A 23,062-nucleotide genomic window follows, 5' to 3' on the forward strand; every position below is an offset into this window, starting at 1 on the left:
ACTTGAAAAAAGGAAAATACCCTGAGAGAATTAAAATAACAAAATAGAAGGAACGTCTGGACAGCATAAATATTTGTGGATATGCATGATATGCATAGCATATGTACCCACTTTTATATCTGATTACACAGACATTATCAGAATTTCATAAAGGAAATAATTTCTTCTGGCTTAATTTCTTTGCATTATGACATTCAAATTTGGGGTGAATTTTGTCAATTTTAGCTAGAATAACATGTATTGGAACAGGAAGTCTGGTCCTTATGCATTCATTTAACAAACATCTTTTAAGTACCTGCCATGAGTCAGGTCCTGTGATGGAAGCTAGAGACTAATGAGAATAGAGACTAGTCAGACTGGGTCCCTATCCTCAGAAACCTTGTACACCAAATGGAGAGTTATACATGAAGAGTATAAAATGCAATTAAATGTTATAGGTTTTATAAAATGGGGCCGTAAAGAAAGGGGAGATCAGTTATTCCAGGTTGATAGGAAAAAATGGAGAATTATATCATATTCCTATCAGCAGTGTGTGCTGTGTCCTTTATCCTTGCCTTGAATTCGTTGCATGTCTTACCTTACTAGACATCTAGCACCGTCAACCCCCTTCCTTCTTTAAAAGCTCCATACAGGGCTTCTTCATCAGCTCTAGTTTGGTTTTTATTTTACATTTTTAATCATTTCTTTTCAGCTTTTATTTGTGTGCGCCTCTTGCTTTTTACATCCCTAATGCATATTTTTGAGGTTCTTGTCCTTTTTCTGTTTGTGGATCATAGTCTTGCTTCTTTATTCATACTCACTTTTACCAACGTCACAAATTCTCATGGCTTCAATCTATGTGTTGGTGGCTACTGTATTAAAACACATGTGGAATATTATGGTCAATTTGGGGCATCAAAAATCAATACTTTTTAAAGGACTTGAATGAACAGGAGTATGTCAGAAGGACAGTGACCGTGATGATGGAAATCCAACCATGTGTAATACTGTCTGTAATGCCCCAAAGAGAGAGTACCACTGGACATTTTGAGGCATTTCCTTCCAATATTTTTTCTTATGCATACATTTTTTTCACAGAATCTATGGCTTTATGTATTGCTTTTTAACTTAACATTATAACATTACCATTTCCCTATGTTACTTATTATTTTTAAAAAATATGATTTTTAATGACCATGTAATGTCTATAATATTCTATTACATGGATTTATTTAGAATTCATTTTTTATTTCTCAGAACTTAGTAACAATTTATTGTGTATACCTTTATATTTTTTTCTGGAGTTTTCACGCACAGGCATATATATTTGTGTGTGTGTGTGTGTGTGTGTGTGTGTGTGTGTGTGTATAATGGTTAATATATATTGAAGGCTTCATATACAGTAAATCTGGTCCTAAGTGCATTGAGGTTGTTATTTCATTTAGTCTCCATAAAAACTCTAGAAAGTAGATACTGTTTATCCCTATTTACAAAGGGGGAAACCTAGACTTAGAGAGATGATGTAAATTGTCCAAAGTGATACAGCTGTCATGTGACAGAGTAGGATTACAAACAAGGGCTTTCTTTTTTTTTTTTTAACATCTTTATTGGAGTATAATTGCTATACAGTGGTGTATTAGTTTCAGCTTTATAACAAAGTGAATCAGTTATACATATACATATGTCCCCATATCTCCTCCCTCTTGCGTCTCCCTCCCACCCTCCCTATCCCACCCCTCTAGGTGGTCACAAAGCACCCAGCTGATCTCCCTGTTCTATGCGGCTGCTTCCCACTAGCTATCTCTTTTACATTTGGTAGTGTATATATGTCCATGCCCAAACAAGGGCTTTCTGCCTCCAAGATTTGTATGATTTTGTCTACCAATATCATACTACACTACCTTACTCTCTGCCCCATTTTAGTTCTGTCATTATCTGAGTGGTTAAATCAAGTTATATAACCAAAGAAACACTAGTTATTTACTTAGGACATATTTTAACACACTTCTAACAAAACATATATTCTTTTCAGAATATTTTACTTTGCTGGTCCCCTAAAATGGGGTTCTAATAGAGTATTTCCTATGAATAATTATTTTCTTTTATGATCTTGTTTAGCCTCCCAAACCAAAACTACTCCTTTTCTAGAATAAGTGAAACTTAGGTTTCAGCAGCCAATTAAAATTTAGAATTTGTAAATTATGTTTCTAACTTTGGCAAAATGTATTCTTATAAATTGAAGTGATCTTTTCAAATATTTCCTGTGGGAAAATTTTGTAACCTTTAAATGTTAACATTTTCTTTATGTTTAATTTGTACCTAAGGGGTATTATAGTAATTACTTAAAGAATAAAAATACATTTTCTGTCTAAAGAGTATTTTAACTCTTAGTCTAATAAAAAATATCCTTAGATGATAAGTTGAGGTAGGCATGAAAGGTAACTAATCTACACAATAATTTGATGATTAATATCCAAAAGACAGATACATAGTACAAATTCAAAACCTTTTATTTGGAATTTGTGATAATTTAGACAGGATTTGGACCTGGTCTATTTATAGAATAAATCTGCAAAAACTTAAGTAATATTAATTATTTTTCTTTACTTTCATGTGCCTAAAAAGATTATTTATGCTCACTATTAGCATTTCATATTTTAAATTTGATATATATTATTGAAAATAATATTTTATAAAAGGCTTAATGATCAATTTTTAAATTAATTTGGACTAGCTTTCTCTCAATTAGCCCAGTTTAGCCATATTTTTACTACTAATAGCTAAATCTTTGCCATATAGTTAAAAAAACTGTAATGGAAAAAATAGTAGGTGAGAGTCTAGGATCTTCAATTTTGCTAATGCCATTATAAACTATAGGACAGATGATAAAGCAGTTATGGTTTGGTAATACAACCAAATAGCTAATTATTTTTACAGTGAAATGGAGATAAGTGAGGTGATTTCCTTGGATTTCTTAACTAGTGTTCTGTGGTTTAGGTTGCAAATATGATCTGAATACTGTGTTCTTTTCTGATATCAAATAGAAATGAAAAAGGCTAAAATATTTATAGATTCAAATCTTGACCAGACACTGCTGATAATTGAGGCCTTATTCACTCAATGTTCTTTGGTGAGAAAAAGAATTTTGAGAAAGATTACTGTTAGTAATTGTAATGTCCATGAAAGTAGAAAATTGTCTTTTGTAAGGAAAAGACCATGGAACATTTTATATGCTGTAAGTTTACTCTCCAAAGGTGGTTGAATGCTTAAATAATGTTTGAGATATTTGCAAGCTTAACTCACTCCTTAAGGAACGGATGACTCTACAACTGCCACCATAACTGCAAATAGTCCTCACTGGTCTCCCTTTACAGCAGGAATGTCAAAGATTAAAGCAATGGTTCACAAATTACAGTGTTACATCAGTCACTTGGAAAGCTTGTTAAACATGTAGATGTCTGGGATTCACCCATAAAGATTCTTTTGTAGGTCTGAGGTGGGGCCTAGGAATCTAAAAGTTTAGAAATCATTCCCGCAACTGTGACACAGATGCTTCCAGAGCCAAACTTTGTGAAATGCTAGGCAATGCCGAGAATCCCTGGTGGTGCTCTTGGGAAGGACATAGACGGTTATGTAGCTCATTGCTAGAATAAAGTGGAATATTTACCTCTGTTGAAGACTCTGCATGAATAAAGATGATTGCTCATATGGAAATCTCTCAGCTAGAGCCATGAAATCACAGGATCAAAGTTAGAAGTGCCCTTAATGGGACTTCCCTGGTGGTCCAGTAGTTAAGACTTTGCCTTCCAGTGCAGGGGGTGCGGATTTGATCCATGGTCGGGGAGTTAAGATACCACATGCCTTGCAGCCAAAACACCAAAACATAAAAAAAAAAAGAAGCAATATTGTAACAGACTCAATAAGGACTTTAATAGTCATTTTTGAACATTTCCACTAATGGAAGTGTATTCAATCCTGTAGATTGAAATTTATTCAATCCTGTGGCAGTCCTCACTTTGGACTGTTCTAAGCCTTACAGTGTTCGTCCATGTAATGAGATGAAATTTATGCTCTTCACATAACCATCTATTTTTATAAAATGTACAACATAAATATTTATTAGATTTTTAAGATACTATTAAAAAGGAAGGGAGAGGAGTAAAATAAGCATTCTTCCCAAATTAAGGTTGTGCCAGAGCTACAGGTTTAGTGACATTCATGAGTTTAGACTTAGATAATGCCAATATTGATTTCATTTAAAATCTAGGATTCATAATCAAAACTACTACTCAGAATTAAAATTCTCTTCTATATCTGTATTATTCCTGTTTTCCTTCTCCATCAAATCAAAGAGAAATATAAATAAATAAACATCCTTCTCCAGAATTTGTTTTATTCTAGAACTGCTATATGCTTTTGTTTTTCTTTTTTTTGCGGTACGCGGGCCTCTCACTGTTGTGGTCTCTCCCGTTGCGGAGCACAGGCTCCAAACGCGCAGGCTCATCGGCCGTGGCTCACGGGCCCAGCCGCTCCGCGGCATGTGGGATCTTCCCGGACCGGGGCACGAACCCGTGTCCCCTGCATCGGCAGGCGGACTCTCAACCACTTGTGCCACCAGGGAAGCCCTATATGCTTTTTAAGAATATAAAAATTATGATTGCCTAAAACTTAATGAACTATGTTTCCATGCCTTTTTGCCCAACCCATTTTCTGTATCTTTTTTTTTTTTTTTTTTTTTTTAACAGTTTATTTATTTTTGCGGTACACAGGCCTCTCACTGTTGTGGCCTCTCCCGTTGCAGAGCACAGGCTCTGGACGCGCAGGCTCAGTGGCCATGGCTCACAGGGCCCAGCCGCTCCGCGGCATGTGGGATCTTCCCGGACCGGGGCACGAACCCGGGTCCCCTGCATCGGCAGGCGGACTCTCAACCACTGCGCCACCAGGGAAGCCCCATTTTCTGTACCTTGAATGTACTTCTCTTCCTTCAGGAAGCCTCCTCATATTTATTTCACATCATTTTGATCATTCTTTTACCCCCTTTTCCATGGCAATTTTTATTTGACAGTGTTATTTCTTGTTCCTCTAATTATACTTGAGTTCTTTCATATTTATATATAATGTAAAATAATACATGTACACATATTTTTTCTCCTCTATATGTAGGCTCCTCAAGGATAAAAGCCAAATCTTTAGTTTCTCTTGCTCTATCTATTCAGGGACAACAGGGTAGTTTTGTTGACCAGGCACCAGGCCATCTCTATTTATTTGCCTCCAGTGTCAAATTTCCAACAATGCATGCCCATTCAAGTAGAATCAGATGCTGTGATGGAAATCTGTGGAATCAAAAGGGAAAGGAAACCTGTAGTAGCAAAATCAAGTCCTGTCAGCCTATTATGCCAAAGAGGACTGATTTCCAGGGAAGCAGTGTTGGCTGAGTAATCTAGGATCCAGGATCATGATGGAAGGAAGGAGAGCTGCAAGAGCAGGTTGGGGTTGGAACGCCTACGTGTTGAGACAGACTGGTTCAGAGAGTACTCATTTCTGTCCTCCTTGAACTCAAGGTGGTTGTTTTTTCAATATTTGCAGAACCCAAGCAGGGGTCCACAAGGTTTCTTTGATGGTTACTTCCCTTGTTTCTTTCGTAGGTGTGTTCATGTTCCTGGCATAGGTGTTTTTAAAGCAGTCTCAAAAGCCATGAGTTAAGTATGTTGGAATGTCTGGCTTTGGTGGAACTTTTTGAACCAAGACTTCATAGGGATGCTACCAAAATTGGAATTTCCACTTCCCAGAAAACATTTTGAACTCCTTAAAGCTTTACTCTTTTATATTAATTTTATTTCTCCTGCACTACTTGGTGTATATTAGATGCTAAATACTTGTTAAGTTAAAAAGAAGTTTGCCTCTTTTGAATTTGTTACACCTTTTATTAATTCAAATTCATTTTTGTCAAATATCCCCTAATAGTATGAATAGAAAGTGAGGTGATTAAGGCAGTAATCAGACTCATAATCTGGGCATTGTAGGCCAACACTAGTATTATGCATTTTTCTTTGTACTGCTTCCAAAACATTGTAGAGTTATCCAGATCAAGGATATTTTCTTGGACTTTGGCCATTCTCTACTTCCCTGAATCTAATCTTTCAGTTTGTGAATGATATTTGCAAAGCTTAAAAGATCTTTGTGAAGTAATAAGCTTAGATGATAAGTGCTTTGGAGAAACATATGATACAGTTCTTAAGAATACCTTAGATTCAAGCCTTTAGGCTTTGTAGAATTAATTATTCTTTTCTTATCTTGGTTAATTAACAATTTACAAATTAAGCCTCCTTATTTGAAATGAATATACACAACTGAGAAAAATTGAAAGCTGGGTGACAAAGCACACACACACACACAAAACCTGGTAAAGCAGTTATCCTGGTAAATCCCATCAGGTTTCATATACCAGGAGGAGCTAGTGCATCAGTTTCCAGAAGAAGTCATAGGCCAAGGGAGAAGATGCAAAACTTGTGAGTTAACTAGAGCAGGAGCAGCTTCTCCCTTAGGGCAGTCAGCATCTCCCATATGAAAGGTTTTCCCTACTCCCATACTTCTGGAAAGGAGAGGAGGAAAAGAGAGAGTGAAGAAATGGCAAGGGGAAGGTGAAAGGAGGAAGATGGACTTATTTCAGACTTCAGTCTATTTCCCATCATTCTCAATTCTGCAATGTCTTGGATGTCCAGGGGAGACCTTAGGACAGCACCTAGACCAACGGTAATGAGGTAATGAGGCATAACCTTTCTCTTTGGAATCTCATTTATATCATGACTGGAAAAGGTTACCTCACATACACCTAGTCAGTACAGCACCTAGACCTACAGTAATAAGATGACGAGGACTAAGTTTTCTCTTCTTTGTAATATTGTAAATGTCATGACTGGAAAATTTTACCTCACATACACCTATACCTACACTTACACACACATACATAGCTACCCATGTACATAAGTATGCACACACATAATACACTTACACACATAAACTCACACACTCCTATATTTATACACACACACGTACACCTACATATACATATACATGCATAAGTATTTTTCTCCCCCAACCCCCAGCCCTTGCCCTCAAAGAATCTTATCTTTGTTTAGCCAAACCACTTGTCCTATGTGCAAGAGAAAAGAGTTCTTTCCATTGTATAACTATGCATGATACATATTACACTTTGCACCAGCATAATCTTTAATAGCTGTTCTACTGATCTCAAGGCCCTGATTTTATAATTTTGAATTGTCAGTATTAAAATTTTCAGAAAATTCCCTGGCATTCCAGCGGTTAGGATTCCATGCTTTCACTGCTGAGGGTGAGGGTTCAATTCCTTGTAGGGGAACTAAGATCCCGCAAGCCGCACAGCGTGGCCAAAAACAAAAAAAAAAACAATAAAACCAAAATTTTCAATTCTGCTTCCCTTTCACAATTAGCAGCTATATCTCCTTAGACTTAGAATGAGGATATAATAACTTATAGGGCAGAGTTTTCCTGTTTGCTGATTGTATCTTGACTTCACCTTGACTCCTACACATATTAAACAGAACCATAAGAAATGGCCATTGTTGTAGGTTAAAAGTGGTCAAATAATAGCAATTTCAGGGACTTCCCTGGCAGTCCAGTGGTTAAGACTTTGCACTCCCAATGCAGGGGTATGGGGTCGATCCCTGGTCAGGGAACTAAGATCCTGCATGCAGTGTGGCCAAAAAAAATTTAATTTAATTAAAAAAATAGCAATTTCATACGGTTAAACCTAAATATTAAATTAATTTTTATTTAGTGATATTATTCTGGTCACTTATTAAATTCCTTAGATGTTCTGTCTCTTTCTTTTAACCATTTATTCCCCAGGTAAAGGATTGAGTTTTTTGGATCATCTATTGTTGAGGCTACTATGTACAGATAAGAGGAGATTTATTTCTTAATTTCTTCCTTCTTGGACAGAGTCTGGATGATCTTTTCATTCTTGGCCTGTAGCTGCTCCTCATAGCACAGGTAGCCTCAGCATGGTCATCCAACAGTCTCTTGTGGACACTGTCTGTGTTTAGCCTGGGCATGTGTTTCATGAGAATCTTAATTTTGAACATTCATTCATCTCCAGGTATGTGCCATGTTACATATAGCCATTAGTCTCTTTGCATTTAATCTATCTTCTGAGAAGTCCTTGCAGAAATCTTATCTTTCTCACCTATGTCATCATGAGGATTTGAATATTGGCCACAAATATTTTGCTTATATGTGTCCACGGGCAGTGTGCCAAAGCGCTATTCTGGCATTGTTCTAAGAGTAGATAGTCACAAGCTTGCAGATGGTCAGCTCATTTTTTTTTTTTTTTGTGGTACGCGGGCCTCTCACTGTTGTGGCCTCTCCCATTGCGAAGCACAGGCTCCGGACGCGCAGGCTCAGCGGCCGTGGCTCACGGGCCCAGCCGCTCCGCGGCATGTGGGATCTTCCCGGACCAGGGCACGAACCCGTGTCCCCTGCACTGGCAGGCGGACTCTCAACCACTGTGCCACCAGGGAAGCCCACGATTAACTCATTTTTGATCAGGTTCAAGATTTGCTGATAGGAATTGGTATTGATGAACGTTATTATTTTCTTTGGGGGTCTAACCATATCTTTTTCTTGCCACAGCAGAGGTCTCCGTGGGGGTGAGCCTCTTCTAAAGCTTGAGTACCTAACCTCTGGGACCTACATTTTCATGTCTCACACCTGCCATCCCTATCATTCCCATAGGCCCAATCACAGGCAGCCCTTCCCCAGCTGGTTTTAACAGCCTTATAAAGTGCTTTAGTGAATGCAGAGAAAGAAGGAAAACTGTTTTCCTGAAAAATAGCATCTCTCAGGGTGTGATCTCATCCCTGAAATTGCTATTATTTGACCACTTTTAATTTCATGTGTCAACTTGGCTGGACCACAATGCCCAGATATGTAGTCATACATTATTCTGGATGTTTATGTGGGAATGTTTTTGGATGACATTAACATTTAACTTGGTGAACTTTGGGCAGAGTAGATTGTTCTCCATAATGTGGGTGGGCCTCATCCAATCAGTTGAAGGCCTGAATAGAACAAGAGAATGACATCCTCTGAGCAAGAAGAAATTCTGTAACAGGCAGCCTTTGCACTTGAACTTCAACACATTGGATTTTTCCTGAGTCTTTAGCCTGATGGCTTTCGAACTTGAACTTCAGCATTGTCTCTTCTCTGGGTCTCCAACATGCTGGCCCACTCTGCAGATTTTGGATTTGCTGGCCTCCATAATTGTGTGATCCTTAGAATAATCACCAGTTCCTTAAAATAAGTCTCCTTCTACATATAAGCACATCCTATTGGTTCTTTTCTCTGGAGAACTCTAATACACAGGGGATAGAAGCTAATGCTTATTTAGTGCAGGGTGTGTGTCAGGCCTTCTCTAGATATTAACTCAAAATCCTCAGATAACTCTAGGAGGTAATGGAGATTCAAAGAAATTAAGGAACTTGCCCCAAAATATCTAGTAAATGACAGACCCTCGTTTGAATTAGGGTTTTTATCATTCCAAAGTGCCTTCAACTAATGACTCTGCAAGAAAAAAAAAATGAATTTCATAAGTGAATACTTCCAGAGTTCCTACAGTAACCTAAAAAGATAATGTAGCCATAAACCTTTCTTTTATTAAGGACCATGTTAGGGAATTCCCTGGTTGTACAGTGGTTAGGACTTCATGCTTCCGTTGCAGGGGGCACAAGTTTGATCCCTGGTTGGGGAACTAAGATCCCACAAGCTGCATGGCGTGGCCAAAAAAAAAGTACTATATTATTCTCTCCTTTTCTCACTTCCCTATTAGATGACTATCTTTTTTGGTGGTGTTGTTGACTGGCATCAATTCTTCTCCCTGGTAGAACCTGATTTCTTTGAGGATTTACCTCTCTCCCACTGTGTATAATCATGTTGGGAGGGAATTTCAAGCCTATGCCTCTAACAGTGAAACTTTGAAAGGCTAGACCATTCCTCTCCCACTCCCTAGAACTGCTAGTGGGTGAGATTATGATCTAAGACCTTCTAATTGGAAGATTTTGAAGTCTGAGGGGGTGGTGCAAGGTCAGAAAGAACAGCCAGAGATCTTTTCTGGCAGCAACAGCTATTCCAGCATTATGGTAGTTATTTCCTCCTGATTCTTCATTTTTTCTTTTCTGGAGCTGCCCCAGTTTCTTTCCCTTGCCAAGTTTGGTCCTCTAACTTCCTGTCTCCTCTTTAAGACCCTAATATCCTTCCCATAAACTCCCCTTTTGAAAGTTAGACAGAGTCAGTGTCTGCTAATTTCAACCAAGGAACATAAGTGATGATGAACCTCAAGATACAGATCCTCAGGGAAGGGGAGATATCAAGTACTGTGCCCTTTGATGAAGCAGCTAAGAAAGTTATCTGGAAAAACAAATTTCTCAATAAACAATACAGTGTGGGGGCTTAGAATAGTTTCTATCATGGAACAACATAAAGAGTGTGAGGAATTCGAGGATGGCAGGGTAGGGAGGCTCCTGATGGCACTGGATGAATGGTAACAGAGGACTTATAGACTCAAAATATTAAAGTATCAGTTTTTAAAAAAATGGATATAATTTCAGGGACTTTATATGAATATATTGAAAGAATCTCCTATATCTTGCACATATTGGATTGAAATAGCCAAGAATCAAACTCAGTGTTTAACCATTTCAGAGTTGTATCAGTCAGGATAGGCTACCTGGGTTATGCTTTGGTAACAAAACAACCCTATAATCTCAGTGATTTAAAGCAATAAGGTCTGTTTCTCATTCATACTACATATTCATTGCAGGTTGGTTGGCAGTTCTGCTCTGCATAACCTTCACTCCACTACTCAGGCTGATATAGCCTCTGCTATCTGGACCATTGCTGGTGATTGTGGCAGAAGGCAAAAAAGAAAGTGTGATGAATTGTGAACTAGCTCTTAAAGCTTCTGAAGGGAAATGAAAAACATCACTTCTCATATATATTTGGCCAAAGCAAGTCATATGGCCTTTCATAACTTCAAAGGGACAAGGAGGTACAGTTTTGCTCAGTATGAGAACTGGAAATAATTGGTGGACAGCACTAATGATCACTATCAAAACTTTGCTAGATTTCTTACACAAAAGTTCAGACATCCATTAGGAAAACGTGAACTAGAGGCATCAGAGTAATTCGAACCTCCAAGCCCCTGTAAATCCCCCCTGAACTTTCCTTGACAGAAGAGCAACTCTTCCCTGTTGTCTGAAAAGCTATTTCCTTTCATGCTTGTAGATGCCTGTATACCTTCATCTGAGGGAATTCACATTGAGAAAGTAGTCAGCAATCTTCCTCATGCCCCATATCTTTTCATCCATAGACCATTAATCAGAATTATACCCTGGCATGCCTCAGATCAACCTAGGCAAATTAAAATTTTACATAACAAAAGAATAGCAGGCAGGAACATGCCAGTGTATATTAACCCTAATGTGGGAAGTATATGTGGGAAATGATTTTGTGGATACTTGACTAAGCAGAGTACAACATGATTTTAGTTTTACTGAATTTGTCAATGTGGTTCATGTATCAGAGATTCTATATGAACTAGACTAGCTGGGTTGAGAAAACTAACAGTTTTTTCTTTAAATTGGTTAACACATGTACACAAACACACACTTAAAAATGCATTCAGTAGTTAATGAAAGTTGGATACTAGAATTTTAGATATATCTTATTTTAGAAATTATAAAAATGGCCATCTAGGGGGTCTTAGATGATAGTCTCTTCAACAAACACCTGAAATATGTATTGAAGGAATCACCAATATCTTTAAAAGCATCAGTTTTTAAACATCTACTTAAAATAGCTGTCCTCTATAGGCCAGAAATGCTGGTATGAAATACTGCACTGGAAATGAGCAGCAGCATGGGGGTGGCTGAGATGAGGCAAGACCATCATAGGCAGTGAGACTGGTATGATCATCAGACTGGACTATCTGGACGCGCTATCTGGCTATGCCTACTTGTTTATGAATGAGTTCCTTAGAAAAAAATTGGGAGTGGAGCAACCACATAATATAAAACCAAATAAAAACTCCAAGTCAAGTAAACAGAGATCTGACTTAAGCCATGAAAAGAATTCATGATCAAATCCTTTAGCCAGTTCCTTAACCTAATTGTTTACACTATCTGATCCCCTTGAATGAAGGGAAGACCAGGCAACTTTGATGTCAGATCCTGTGGTAACACTAAAAGTGCATTTGGGAGATATCAAGATAGCTCCACCAAAGGGAGAAACAACTTGCTGTGCCTTTTGGCCCTGTACTATTAAGAAAGAGACCCAATACTTGGCACACCTTGGCCCAATACCCACTTAATGTATCCTGATTTAGCCATTTACCAGGTAACCCGAAAAGCTGCCAATTTTGATTAAGGCCCACAGCAGAAGAAAATGCCCTAGGAAAAAAGTGTAAAATGCTACTGAACTATTACTAATGCTTATGGCTGGAACAGAGCTGTGAGTGAAAGGAGGGAATGAATGGGTTATAAACAGTGTGAGACAGTATAAGCAATTACATGCGCATATAATTCTTCTGGGAACATTGTCAGAAGCCTCCCTATATTGGAAACACATGTTCTCTAATTTGGGCATTCATAGTGACTTTAATTCCTGAAATTTCCCTGGTGAATGGAGAATTAGAACCATTTGTCTCTTCTACAAAAATAGAAATATCCATTAAAAGCACAGGCTGACACATATGACAGGGAGATCAGCTCGGTGCTTTGTGACCACCTAGAGGGGTGGGATTGGGAGGGTGGGAGGGAGGGAGATGCAAGATGGAGGAGATATAGGGATATATGTATATGTATAACTGATTCACTTTGTTATAAAGCAGAAACTAACACACCATTGTAAAGCAATTATACTCCAATAAATATGTTAAAAAAATTAATACACCACTTCAGGTATATTAAAATATTGTAACGGTACACTTTTATATTTTGTGCTACTGAATACATACATTTTACTTGGACATCTGTTATATATCACACAACACATTCTACATGTTTTTTTGCTTTAAATAATTAACTTTTTAAAAGATTAAAAATAAAAATATATATATTTATCCTCACACACACAAAAATGGGTATTTATGAAAACATACAGTAAATCTCATAGTTGATAAAGACATTTTTAAAGACTTCCTGTTTTTGACCCAGGATCAGACAAGGATGTTTGTTTTCACTATTTCTATAAACCTTCTACTAGATAGTTTAGTTAGTGCAAATAGACATGAAAACAAACAAAAGAAGTAAGGATTTGGAAGGAAAAATAAAAGTGCTATTATTCATAAATGATATATTTTGAGACCATAGCATTTGAGCATACAAAATTAGACTTGCATTTTCCTTATGAATTAAACCTTCTTATCATTTTGACTTTCTTTTTCTGTACTAATGTTTTGACTTAAAGTTAGTTTTTTTTTCATATTTATGTGGTTAAACTAGCTTTCTTTTAATTAGAATTTGCATGGTGTATCTTGTTCAATCCTGCAACTTTTAATCTTTCTATAAACAGCATATAATTTTTTTTGTTATTCAGTTGTCAAACTTCATTTTAACTAAGGTATTTAGTTCATGTACATTGAAGGTAGTTATTGATATAATTGAATTCATTTTTGCCATTGTATGTTCTACCTTTTATTTGTCCCAAGTGTTTATATTTCTTTTTCTTATTTTTTTAATTTGTCAAATTGGTTTTTATACTTTTATTGTTTTTCTCTTCGCTAGTTTAGAAATGGTTAACACAGAAGTCAAGCTCCTTAATTAACACTTTAATTCCATTTAGCATCCCTACCTTCCACTTAATACATTACTATCTGGTATTTTAATATTTTTTCAAAAGTGACAAGATATTATTATTACTTTTAAAAATACAATTGATGTACATTTAAATTTGTTCATGTACTTACCAATTTCTTTGCCCTTCATTACTTCCTGCATCTCAGACATTCCATCTAGGATCACTTTCTTTGTGTCTGAATTTCATCTTTTAGAATTTCAATTCAGGTGAAAGCCTGCTGGCAACAACACTCTCACTTTTATTTTTCCTGTAAAAGTCCTGATTGATATTTTTTTCCTCATTACTTTGGAGATAAATGATATTGCCTTCTTCCTTTCATTACTGTTGATGATAAGTCAGCTTCAGGGGACCTGTGGCTCCTTGAAGGTAACTGTTTATTTTGGGGGACTGGTTTTGAAAACTTTTTATGGTTTTTGAGTTTTGATAGTTTGTTATGATGCTTTTAAGTGTGTATTTTCAAATAATTGTCTTCTGGGATTTATTGGGCTTCTTGAATTTGTGGTATATTATCTTTCTTTAGATCCGTGAAATTGTCATCCTTTATCTTTTCAAACCATGAATCTGCTGCACTTTTGCTTTCCTCTTCTAGTGGTTCTCCAATTGAACATATGATAGACATTTTCATTGTCACCTTCACACCTCCTATTCACTTTTGCTTCATTCTATCTTTGTCTCTTCATCTTGTGTTCTTGATCTCTTCAAATTTCTCTTTTACTTCACCAACTGTTATTTCTTCTATTGTATCCAATCATTGCCAGCTATGCTTTTTTTTCTATATAAAGAAAAAGTTTATTTTCTCTTCATCTCTCTCCTTTCTCTAAACCTGCACTCAGGTAACCAACATTAAGAGTTTGGTGTGTATTTTTCATCTCTTTATCTGTGCCAGGCAAATACATACAGATACATAGGGTCACTTTTATTTAATAAAGACTTTACTTTTTAGACCAGTTTTAAGTTTACGATAAAATTGAGAGGATGGTAAAGAGATTTCCCATATAATCCCTGCCCACACACATACACTGCCTCCCCCTTTATCAACATCACTCACCAGAATGTAGGATGAACCTACAATGACACATCACAGTCACCCAAAGTCTATAGTTTACCTTAGGGTTCACTCTTAGTGTTGTACAATCTGTGGGTTTGGACAGATGTGTAATGGCATATATTCATTATTATAATTTTATGCAGAGTATTTTCAACTGCCCTAAAAATCCTTTGTACTCTGCCTATTCACTTCTCTCTCCTCATCCCCTTGGCCACAACCCTTGGCAACCATTGATCTTTTTACTGTGTCCATAATTTTGCGTTTTCCAGAATGTCATATAGTTGGATTCATACAGTATGTAGTCAGATTGGTTTCTTTCACCTTGTAATATGCATTTTTAGGTTTCCTCCTTGTCTTTTCATGGTGTAATAGCTCATTTCTTTTTTTAAAAAAATTAATTAATTAATTTTATTTATTTATTTTTGGCTGTGTTGGGTCTTCGTTGCTGCATGTGGGCTTTCTCTAGTTGTGGCGAGCGGGGGCTACTCTTTGTTGCAGTGCACGGGCTTCTCATTGCGGAGCACAGGCTCTAGGCGCGCAGGCTTCAGTAGTTGCGGCGCATGGGCTCAGTAGTTGTGGCTCATGGGCTCTAGAGAGCAGGCTCAGTAGTTGTGGCACATGGGTTTAGTTCCTCCGCAGCATGTGGGATCTTCCTGGACCAGGGATCAAACCTGTGTCCCCTGCACTGGCAGGCGGATTCTCAACCACTGCACCACCAGGGAAGCCCCCTCATTTCTTTTTAATGCTGAATAACAGTCCACTCTCTGGATGGACTACAGTTTATTTATCCACTCATCTACTGAAGTATATCTTGCTTGCTTCCAAGTTTTGGCAAATATGAAAAAAGCTGCTATAAATATCCATGTGCAGGTTTTTGTGTGAGCATAAGTTTTCATTTCCTTTGGGGAAGTAACAAGGAACACGTTTTGCTGTATCATATGGTGAAAGTATGTTCAGTTTTATAAGAAACTGCCAAACTGTCTTTGAAAGTGGCTGTACCATTTTGCATTTCCAGTAGCTATGTATGAGAGTTCTTGTTGGTTCACATCCTCACCAGCTTTGGTATTGTCAGTGTCTCACATTTTGGCCATTTTCATAGGTATGTAGTAGTATCTCGTTGTTTTAATTTATGTTTCCCTGATGAGTATGATGTGGCTTTTCATATGCTTATTTGCCATCTCCGTTGCTTTAAAAAATTTCTCTTATTTTATTTTTCAGTTAGACACTCTGTTTGGTTTTTTCTCACATCTGATAGGTCACTTTTCATGATTTCCTGATTCCCACAGGTGTTTGTAACTTTGTGAGTTAGTTCCTTAAATATGTCAAGTGCCATTGTTTTAAAATCTGACTGATTGTCCCAACATCTGAAGGCTTTGCATGTCTATTTTGTTTTTGTTGCTGTTGTTGTCTTGTTTCTGCAACTCCTAGAACAGTCCCTAACACCAAAAATAGTGCTTCCTGATGGTAACTGCATGGTAAATATTTATTTACTGAGCAAATTCATGCCCTTTTTTTGCCTCTGTTTCTTGGGTTGTTGTTGTTGTTGTTTGTTTTTTGTCTAGCCCACTTGGATATTTTTTACCACATACTGGTTATAGCTTTTACAGCTTTCGTGATCTAATGCTGTTTTTTTGTTTTTTTGTTTTGTTTTTTTTAGCGGTGCGCGGGCCTCTCACTGTTGTGGCCTCTCCCGTTGCGGAGCACAGGCTCTGGATGCGCAGGCTCAGCGGCCATGGCTCACAGGCCCAGCAGCTCCGCGGCATGTGGGATCTTCCCGGACCGGGGCATGAACCCGTGTCCCCTGCATCGGCAGGCGGACTGTCAATCACTGCGCCATCAGGGAAGCCCCTAATGCAGTATTTTCAATCTCTCCAATTAGAGATTTTCTTCTCCAAATTAGCCACTGTCTTTAAGATATTCAATACTTAAAATGTGTTGTTTTATTTATAATTTATTGAACACTTTTCATTATTTTTTAGCAAGGATTTTATATGAATAACCTAACATATCATTATCAGAAATCAGATTTAATCAATATCTTAACCCCTAAAATATAAAAAACCTTAGAACACTTTAACTCTATTCCTCCCTGCACTTATATGCTAATTTTGTCCAGGATTTTAATCCTGTCCTTTCTTTAGCCCCATATATTCAACATTGCTATTTCTTTTTTTTAAACATTGCTATTTCTAAATTATATAGTCAATATATGCTTTGTTTTACACACACACACACAGACACAGACACATTTACTACTCTATTTGCTCATCATTTCTTCTTGTATTTCAGATCATGCTTCTGGGTTAATTTTCCTTCTTCTTAGACATCCCTATAATGTAGATTTCTTAATAATAAAGCTTGTCAGTTTGAGTTAAGCTAAGCATGTCTTTATTTTAGACATTCTTGAAAGATAGTTCTGCTGAATACATAATTCTACGTTGATAGTTTTGTCTCTCAACCATTTAAAGACATTATTCCACTCCCTCTATTAGTGCTGTTGCTGTCATTCTGACTGTCATTTCTTTCTATGTTGTCTCATGTTTCCAGGATTTAAAAAACAATTTAACCTACTTCGAACATATTGTGATTCGTGAATCAGTAGAGATTTGTGCTTTTATTAAATCTCAATAATTACAGCCATGATGTCTCTAAATTTTGTTATTCCTCCTTTCTATCTATTCTCTTATTCTGGAATTCTGTCTAGGTCTATGTTAATCTTTTCTTTCTGTCCTCCATATCTCTTTCATATTTCTCATATCCTTGTTTGTGATGCATTCTGTGTAATTTCTCAAGAAATATCATCATCATTAATTCTCTCTTTAGATGTGTTTACTGCTTAGCCATTGATTTTTTAATTTCAACAGTTATATTTTAATTTTTAGATGTTTCACTCTCCCCTCAAATATAGGGTTCATAACTTTTAATTGGTTATCTTTGTAATGGAATCTTTTATTTCTCTAAACATTTCATACATATTTGCTCAAAATTCTTTATCTTATAAATATATACAAAAATCTTGGGAGTCTAAATCTGTTGTTTATTGTTTTTACTGACTAATATTAACTGCTGTTTTCTTTGTAACCTTTGATTGTGATGAACTGCCTAATCTTAACTATGTGACATTCCAGCGAGTCTAAATTAGACAACTGTTTGAGTGGAGAGGATTCACCTGCGCTTCTGCTGATACCCAAGTAGTTCCAACAGCTAAGGACAACTATGGTTCCCTTTAACAATCCTGGATCACTGAGAGTTTAGGCTCAACTCGATATTTCAGTGCTGGCCTAGGGCTCAGTGTCCCAATAGCAGTGCTGCTACCAGCATCTGCCCCCATATTCTCAGGGTAACCTGACCCCTCTTGTCTGTCTACTACTTCTAGCTCCCAGCTCTGGCCACACCTAACTCTTCCCACAACCACTCCTCCTCCCAGAAAGATGACAAGAGAATTTCCAAAACCTTTGTTAAGACTCACAATGCCTCACTCTGTCCTACACATAGCTTGTAATTTTGTAGGGGGAGATCCCACAAAAAAGAACTTATTTCACAAGAGTGCTAGAAATAAAATTCTTAAAGTCAATACTTAGACTTGATTCTGTAGGTATATGCATTGCTGATACTTCTATCAAGGACATTGGGATAAAACTCTGAAAAGTTGCTTCATTCATTAAGAAAGTCAACATACATTTTGGGGGTGCCTACTAAGTGCTAGGCACCGTGCTTGTTAGGCACTTAATCAACACTATGTAATTTGACACAACTTTATAAATAACATTTAATTTTTTAATTTTCCAATCTTTCTAGTTCTCTTATTGCCATTTCTAACTTCTCTACCTCGGATCATGGTTTTACTCTATATTCCTGTCTGATTGAATAACAAATATATGGGATTTAGAAGCAATCATTAGAGAGGAAGGGGAGAGATGATTGTGTAAAATACATTCCTTTTCTAAATAAACAAATGGACAAAATGGAGCTAAATCCCAAATTATTAACAAACTGTTCCAGAAGTTAATTTGAAAGTTTAGGTTTCAAATAGACTGATGGGAACATGGGAACCTATTTAACTCATAATGTAGCAGGTTACTCATATGCTCATTTATTCAATAAATGATTACCAAGTGCCTATTATTTGCCAGGCACTGTAAAATGTTGCTGGGGACACAATAATAATCAAAATAAAGTGGTTCCTGTTCTTGCATAGCTTACTGTTTAGCTAGAGATACAAACTATACAAGCAATAGCAATGAAAATTCAACCAGCCATGAAAACAATGAAGAAATACAGGGAGATATGGAAGCACAAAAAACCTGAAGAGGTTAGCCTGACAAAGGAGAAGGAACAATGAGAGGCATTGGAGAAAAGGTATGTAAACACCAGTAGGCAAGAAATATATCACCTTAGTGAAACGAAGAGAAGTTATGAATGATGGGATGGAAGAGAATGTAGCGTCACTTTTGGGAAAGATAATGAAAGATGAATCTGGAAAGATGAACTAATGCAATGTTGAAACTTTTAAATTTATCCTAAGAGCAATGGAGAGTCATTGAAGGATTTTATTCATGGAAGTAACTTGACTAGGTCTGCAATTTGCAAAGATTCTTTGGCTAGAGTGTGAAAAATGAAAGGGACTGTCAGGGATAGAGAAGTCTGGGAAACCAGGTAACATATTTTCAGCAATTTAGGTGAGAGAGTATTGAGGGAAATGGATGAATTCAACAATTTAAAAGTGCTGCTTGTAAGGAAGTGAGAAGGTTTAGGAAAAGGGTGGATCAAGAGATGACTCTGGATTTGGCCTAATCAGCTCTCTCTAGAGGGAAATAGTTGCTGCTGGAAAATTTGATCTTAGGAAGACTTGGTCCTTGCTGACAGCCAAGCTTCCATAAGACACTGGTATGGATAATAGGGTTTCCTTCTGTTTCTTGTTTCTGACTCAGTAAAGAGAGAGGATTTTTATGTGCTCATCCCCAATTGAAGAGGGAATGCTATCTCCAATATGGGCATTAAGTAGAAGCAAAAAATTCAAGCTGTCAGTCTGACTTGATGGAGATGAAGGGATGACAAAGAAAGATCTGTGGGTTGGTGTTACCCAGGAGTTGGGGAGAGTTGGGATCCCAGCTTGAGCCTAAGTTGGGGCCACTTCTACCCAGCTATGTCTGGTGGGACTTGTAGACTGATAGGATGTGTCTACCAGGAGCCTAGAAGCCTCCTAGAAAAAGCACATTTAATACAGTCTTAAATATTATAGAAAAAAAGGTGAATCTGAGTACAGTAAAATGTTTGTAGCATAGAGGTTAAAAATATGGGTTGTAGAGCTATAGTTGTAGATGGTTAATAGCAAGAGTTCATATTCCACCTTCACCACTGTATGGTCCAGTTTCCTTATTTGTAAAAAGGATAACTTTCCTACTTGTCTGATTGGGTGGTTGAGAGGATTAAATGAATTAATCCATACAAAGCACTTAACAGTCTCTGACACACAGTGAGTCAATAAATATTAGCTAATATTATTATTTCTTTAGCTCAGCTCTTCACAGACTTCAGACTTGAGCCTTGAGGAGGAGATGGGGGTGACAAGGAGTAGGTGAGAAAACAATAATGAAATAATGTTCTTGACTAAAATCTCACAAATATATTAGGGCACAAGAGTCACAAAAACAGGAGTGTGTGTGTGTTGTCAGACACACCATGGTGCCCAGTGGGGCAGGCTGGATTTGGAAAGTAGTGGCTTACCCTGGGCAACAGAGGCAAGCTCCACGCAGATCCAAGGCAGTGGGCCTCACCGAAGGAGGCCAGGTCCCCCAAATGCAGGTCAAAGTCATTCCTAGATAAATGTTCCCTTGGTGTTTTAAATTAACTTTCACTGTTTGTCATATGATATGTAGTCTTAGGCATATTACTGATTAAAAAAAAAGCATGACATTTTTGAATAGCAAATAAGGTAATCGTGGGCAATCTGAGCAAACTTCTCAATTGTGTTTCGGCTAACGTACGTGAAGTACATGCTACTCACTCAGTAGGAAAGACTATTGGCAGACTGACAAAATGAATCATTGTTGAAATGTATTCAAAGAGAATTAGAGAGCAGAACCAGACACAGAATCTCACAGGAAATAAGCCCCATGGGTCATTCTGAGTTATAACTTTTTCAGTGTGTCTGTATGAGTTTATGTTTATTTGTATAATAGTAGGATGTACTATATTGAGCAAGGGGAAGACTTTTCTGTAACATACGGGAAAGTTTTCTTTTATCACTCAGGTTTTATCGTCTGGTTTTTCACTTTTTATGCAAGTTTTTTTTCCCCCTTCATGTTAGAATAATTTTGGTCAATGTTTTTTTTCAAGGTATGAGTAACTTTTATTTTATTGTCTTTAGAAAAAGTTAAAAGAGTCACGATGGATTTCTTCTATCAGAATGGAACCTATTCTGCACAAAACTTAAAATTCATTCTTGGTTTCCATCTGAAACTTGACAAGATAAGCCAGATTGATACTTTATAGTCTTCAGCTTTTTTAAAAAAATATTTATTTATTTGGCTGCGTCAGGTCTTCATTGCATCAGGTCTTAGTTGTGGCATGAGGGATCTAGTTCCCTGACCAGGGATCGAACCCAGGCTCCCTGCATTGGGAGTGTGGAGTCTTAGCCACTGGACCACCAGGGAAGTCCCCTAGTCTTCAGCTTTTAAAATATATTTTGAAATCTCCTTTTCACTTTGCATCCAGAAAAGTATTTTTAAAACTCAAATATGAGCATGTAATTTTCCAGCTTAAGACTCCTTAGTGGCTCTTCCATTGACCCAAAACCTACCAGGTTTGCCCCAGTCTGGCACATACTTACCACTCCATCTTGGACTTCCAATCTGATTTTTTTTTTGTCTCTGTGCATCAGCCACAAAGGACTTACTTCTGTTCTTCAGTGTACAGTCTTCTTTCTAGATCAGATATTTAAAACCCAAATACACACAGAAGCAGAGTAAGGTAAAGTGAAACAAATGTAGACTGATGGTATCTGGCAAATTGGATCACACATACTCTCATGGAAGCAGCTGCTCCTTGGTTCTGCTGAAAGTTGCCATGTGTTAGATCTCATTTTTTAAGAAATCTGGTTTCTTTTTCTGGTAATCTCCAAGTTCTTAAATGTTGGCAGTAAATTTTTTTAAGCACTCCAAAACTCAATAAATCAAGTTCTGCTTACTATTATTGTTCCTGTAGGCAGCCAGATTGCTCATTCTTAAAGACTCTAGTCCTTCTTTTCATTACCCACCTCTCCCTAGGCCCTAGCCTCTAATCTCTTCAGGAGACTCCCTTCATAGTTAAATTCCCTTGCTCAGGACTTCCTTGGTGGCACAGTGGTTAAGAATCCACCTACCAACGCAGGGGACACAGGTTTGAGCCCTGGTCGGGGAAGATCCCACATGCCTCAGAGCAACTAAGCTCGTGTGCCACAACTACTGAGCCTGCGCTCTAGAGCCCACGAGCCACAACTACTGAAGCCCACGTGCCAGAACTACTGAAGCCTGCGTGCCTAGAGCCTGTGGTCTGCAACAAGAGAAGTCACTGCAATGAGAAGCCCACGTACCACAAAGAAGAGTAGCCCTTGCTCACCACAACTAGAGAAAGCCCACGTAGAGCAATGAAGACCCAATGCAGCCAAAAATAAATAAATAAAAATAGAAAAAAAAATAGTGCTTTCTTAAAAATAAGTAAATTCCCTTGCTCTACAGCTCTTACCATTCCTTTGATAGCATTCATCATACTTTTTTTTTTTTTTTACTATTTATTTGGTTGCGCCAGGTCTTAGTTGCAGCAGGCGGGCGCCGTAGATGCAACTCACCAGCTCCTTAGTTGCAGCAAGCATGTGGGATCTAGTTCCCTGAACAGGGATCAAACCCGGGCCCCTTGCATTGGGAGTGCGGAGTCTTATCCACTGCGCCACCAGGGAAGTCCCCATCATACTTTTTTTGACTCATCATGCCCATCAGACTCGTATGAATTCCATGAGGTTAGAGACCATACACATCTTTTTTATTGTATCTAGAACAATGGTTGGGATATAAAAGGCAGCTCAAAAATATTTGTGAATCTAATTGAAGTGGATTACAATATTATCCTAGTTACATTAATGTTAGGTATATATATATTCTATATTAC

At 37.4% G+C, this 23,062-nt stretch overlaps 1 long non-coding RNA gene across 2 annotated transcripts in view; it reads left to right on the forward strand.

Moving 5' to 3' along the window:
* Window positions 1–23,062, forward strand: part of LOC116759549 — a 94,840-nt gene that overhangs the window by 2,859 nt on the left and 68,919 nt on the right. The gene's annotated exons all lie outside the window — the stretch shown is intronic.

The sequence above is a fragment of the Phocoena sinus genome, chromosome 1 (assembly GCF_008692025.1).
Source record: "Phocoena sinus isolate mPhoSin1 chromosome 1, mPhoSin1.pri, whole genome shotgun sequence".
Lineage (NCBI taxonomy): Eukaryota > Metazoa > Chordata > Mammalia > Artiodactyla > Phocoenidae > Phocoena > Phocoena sinus.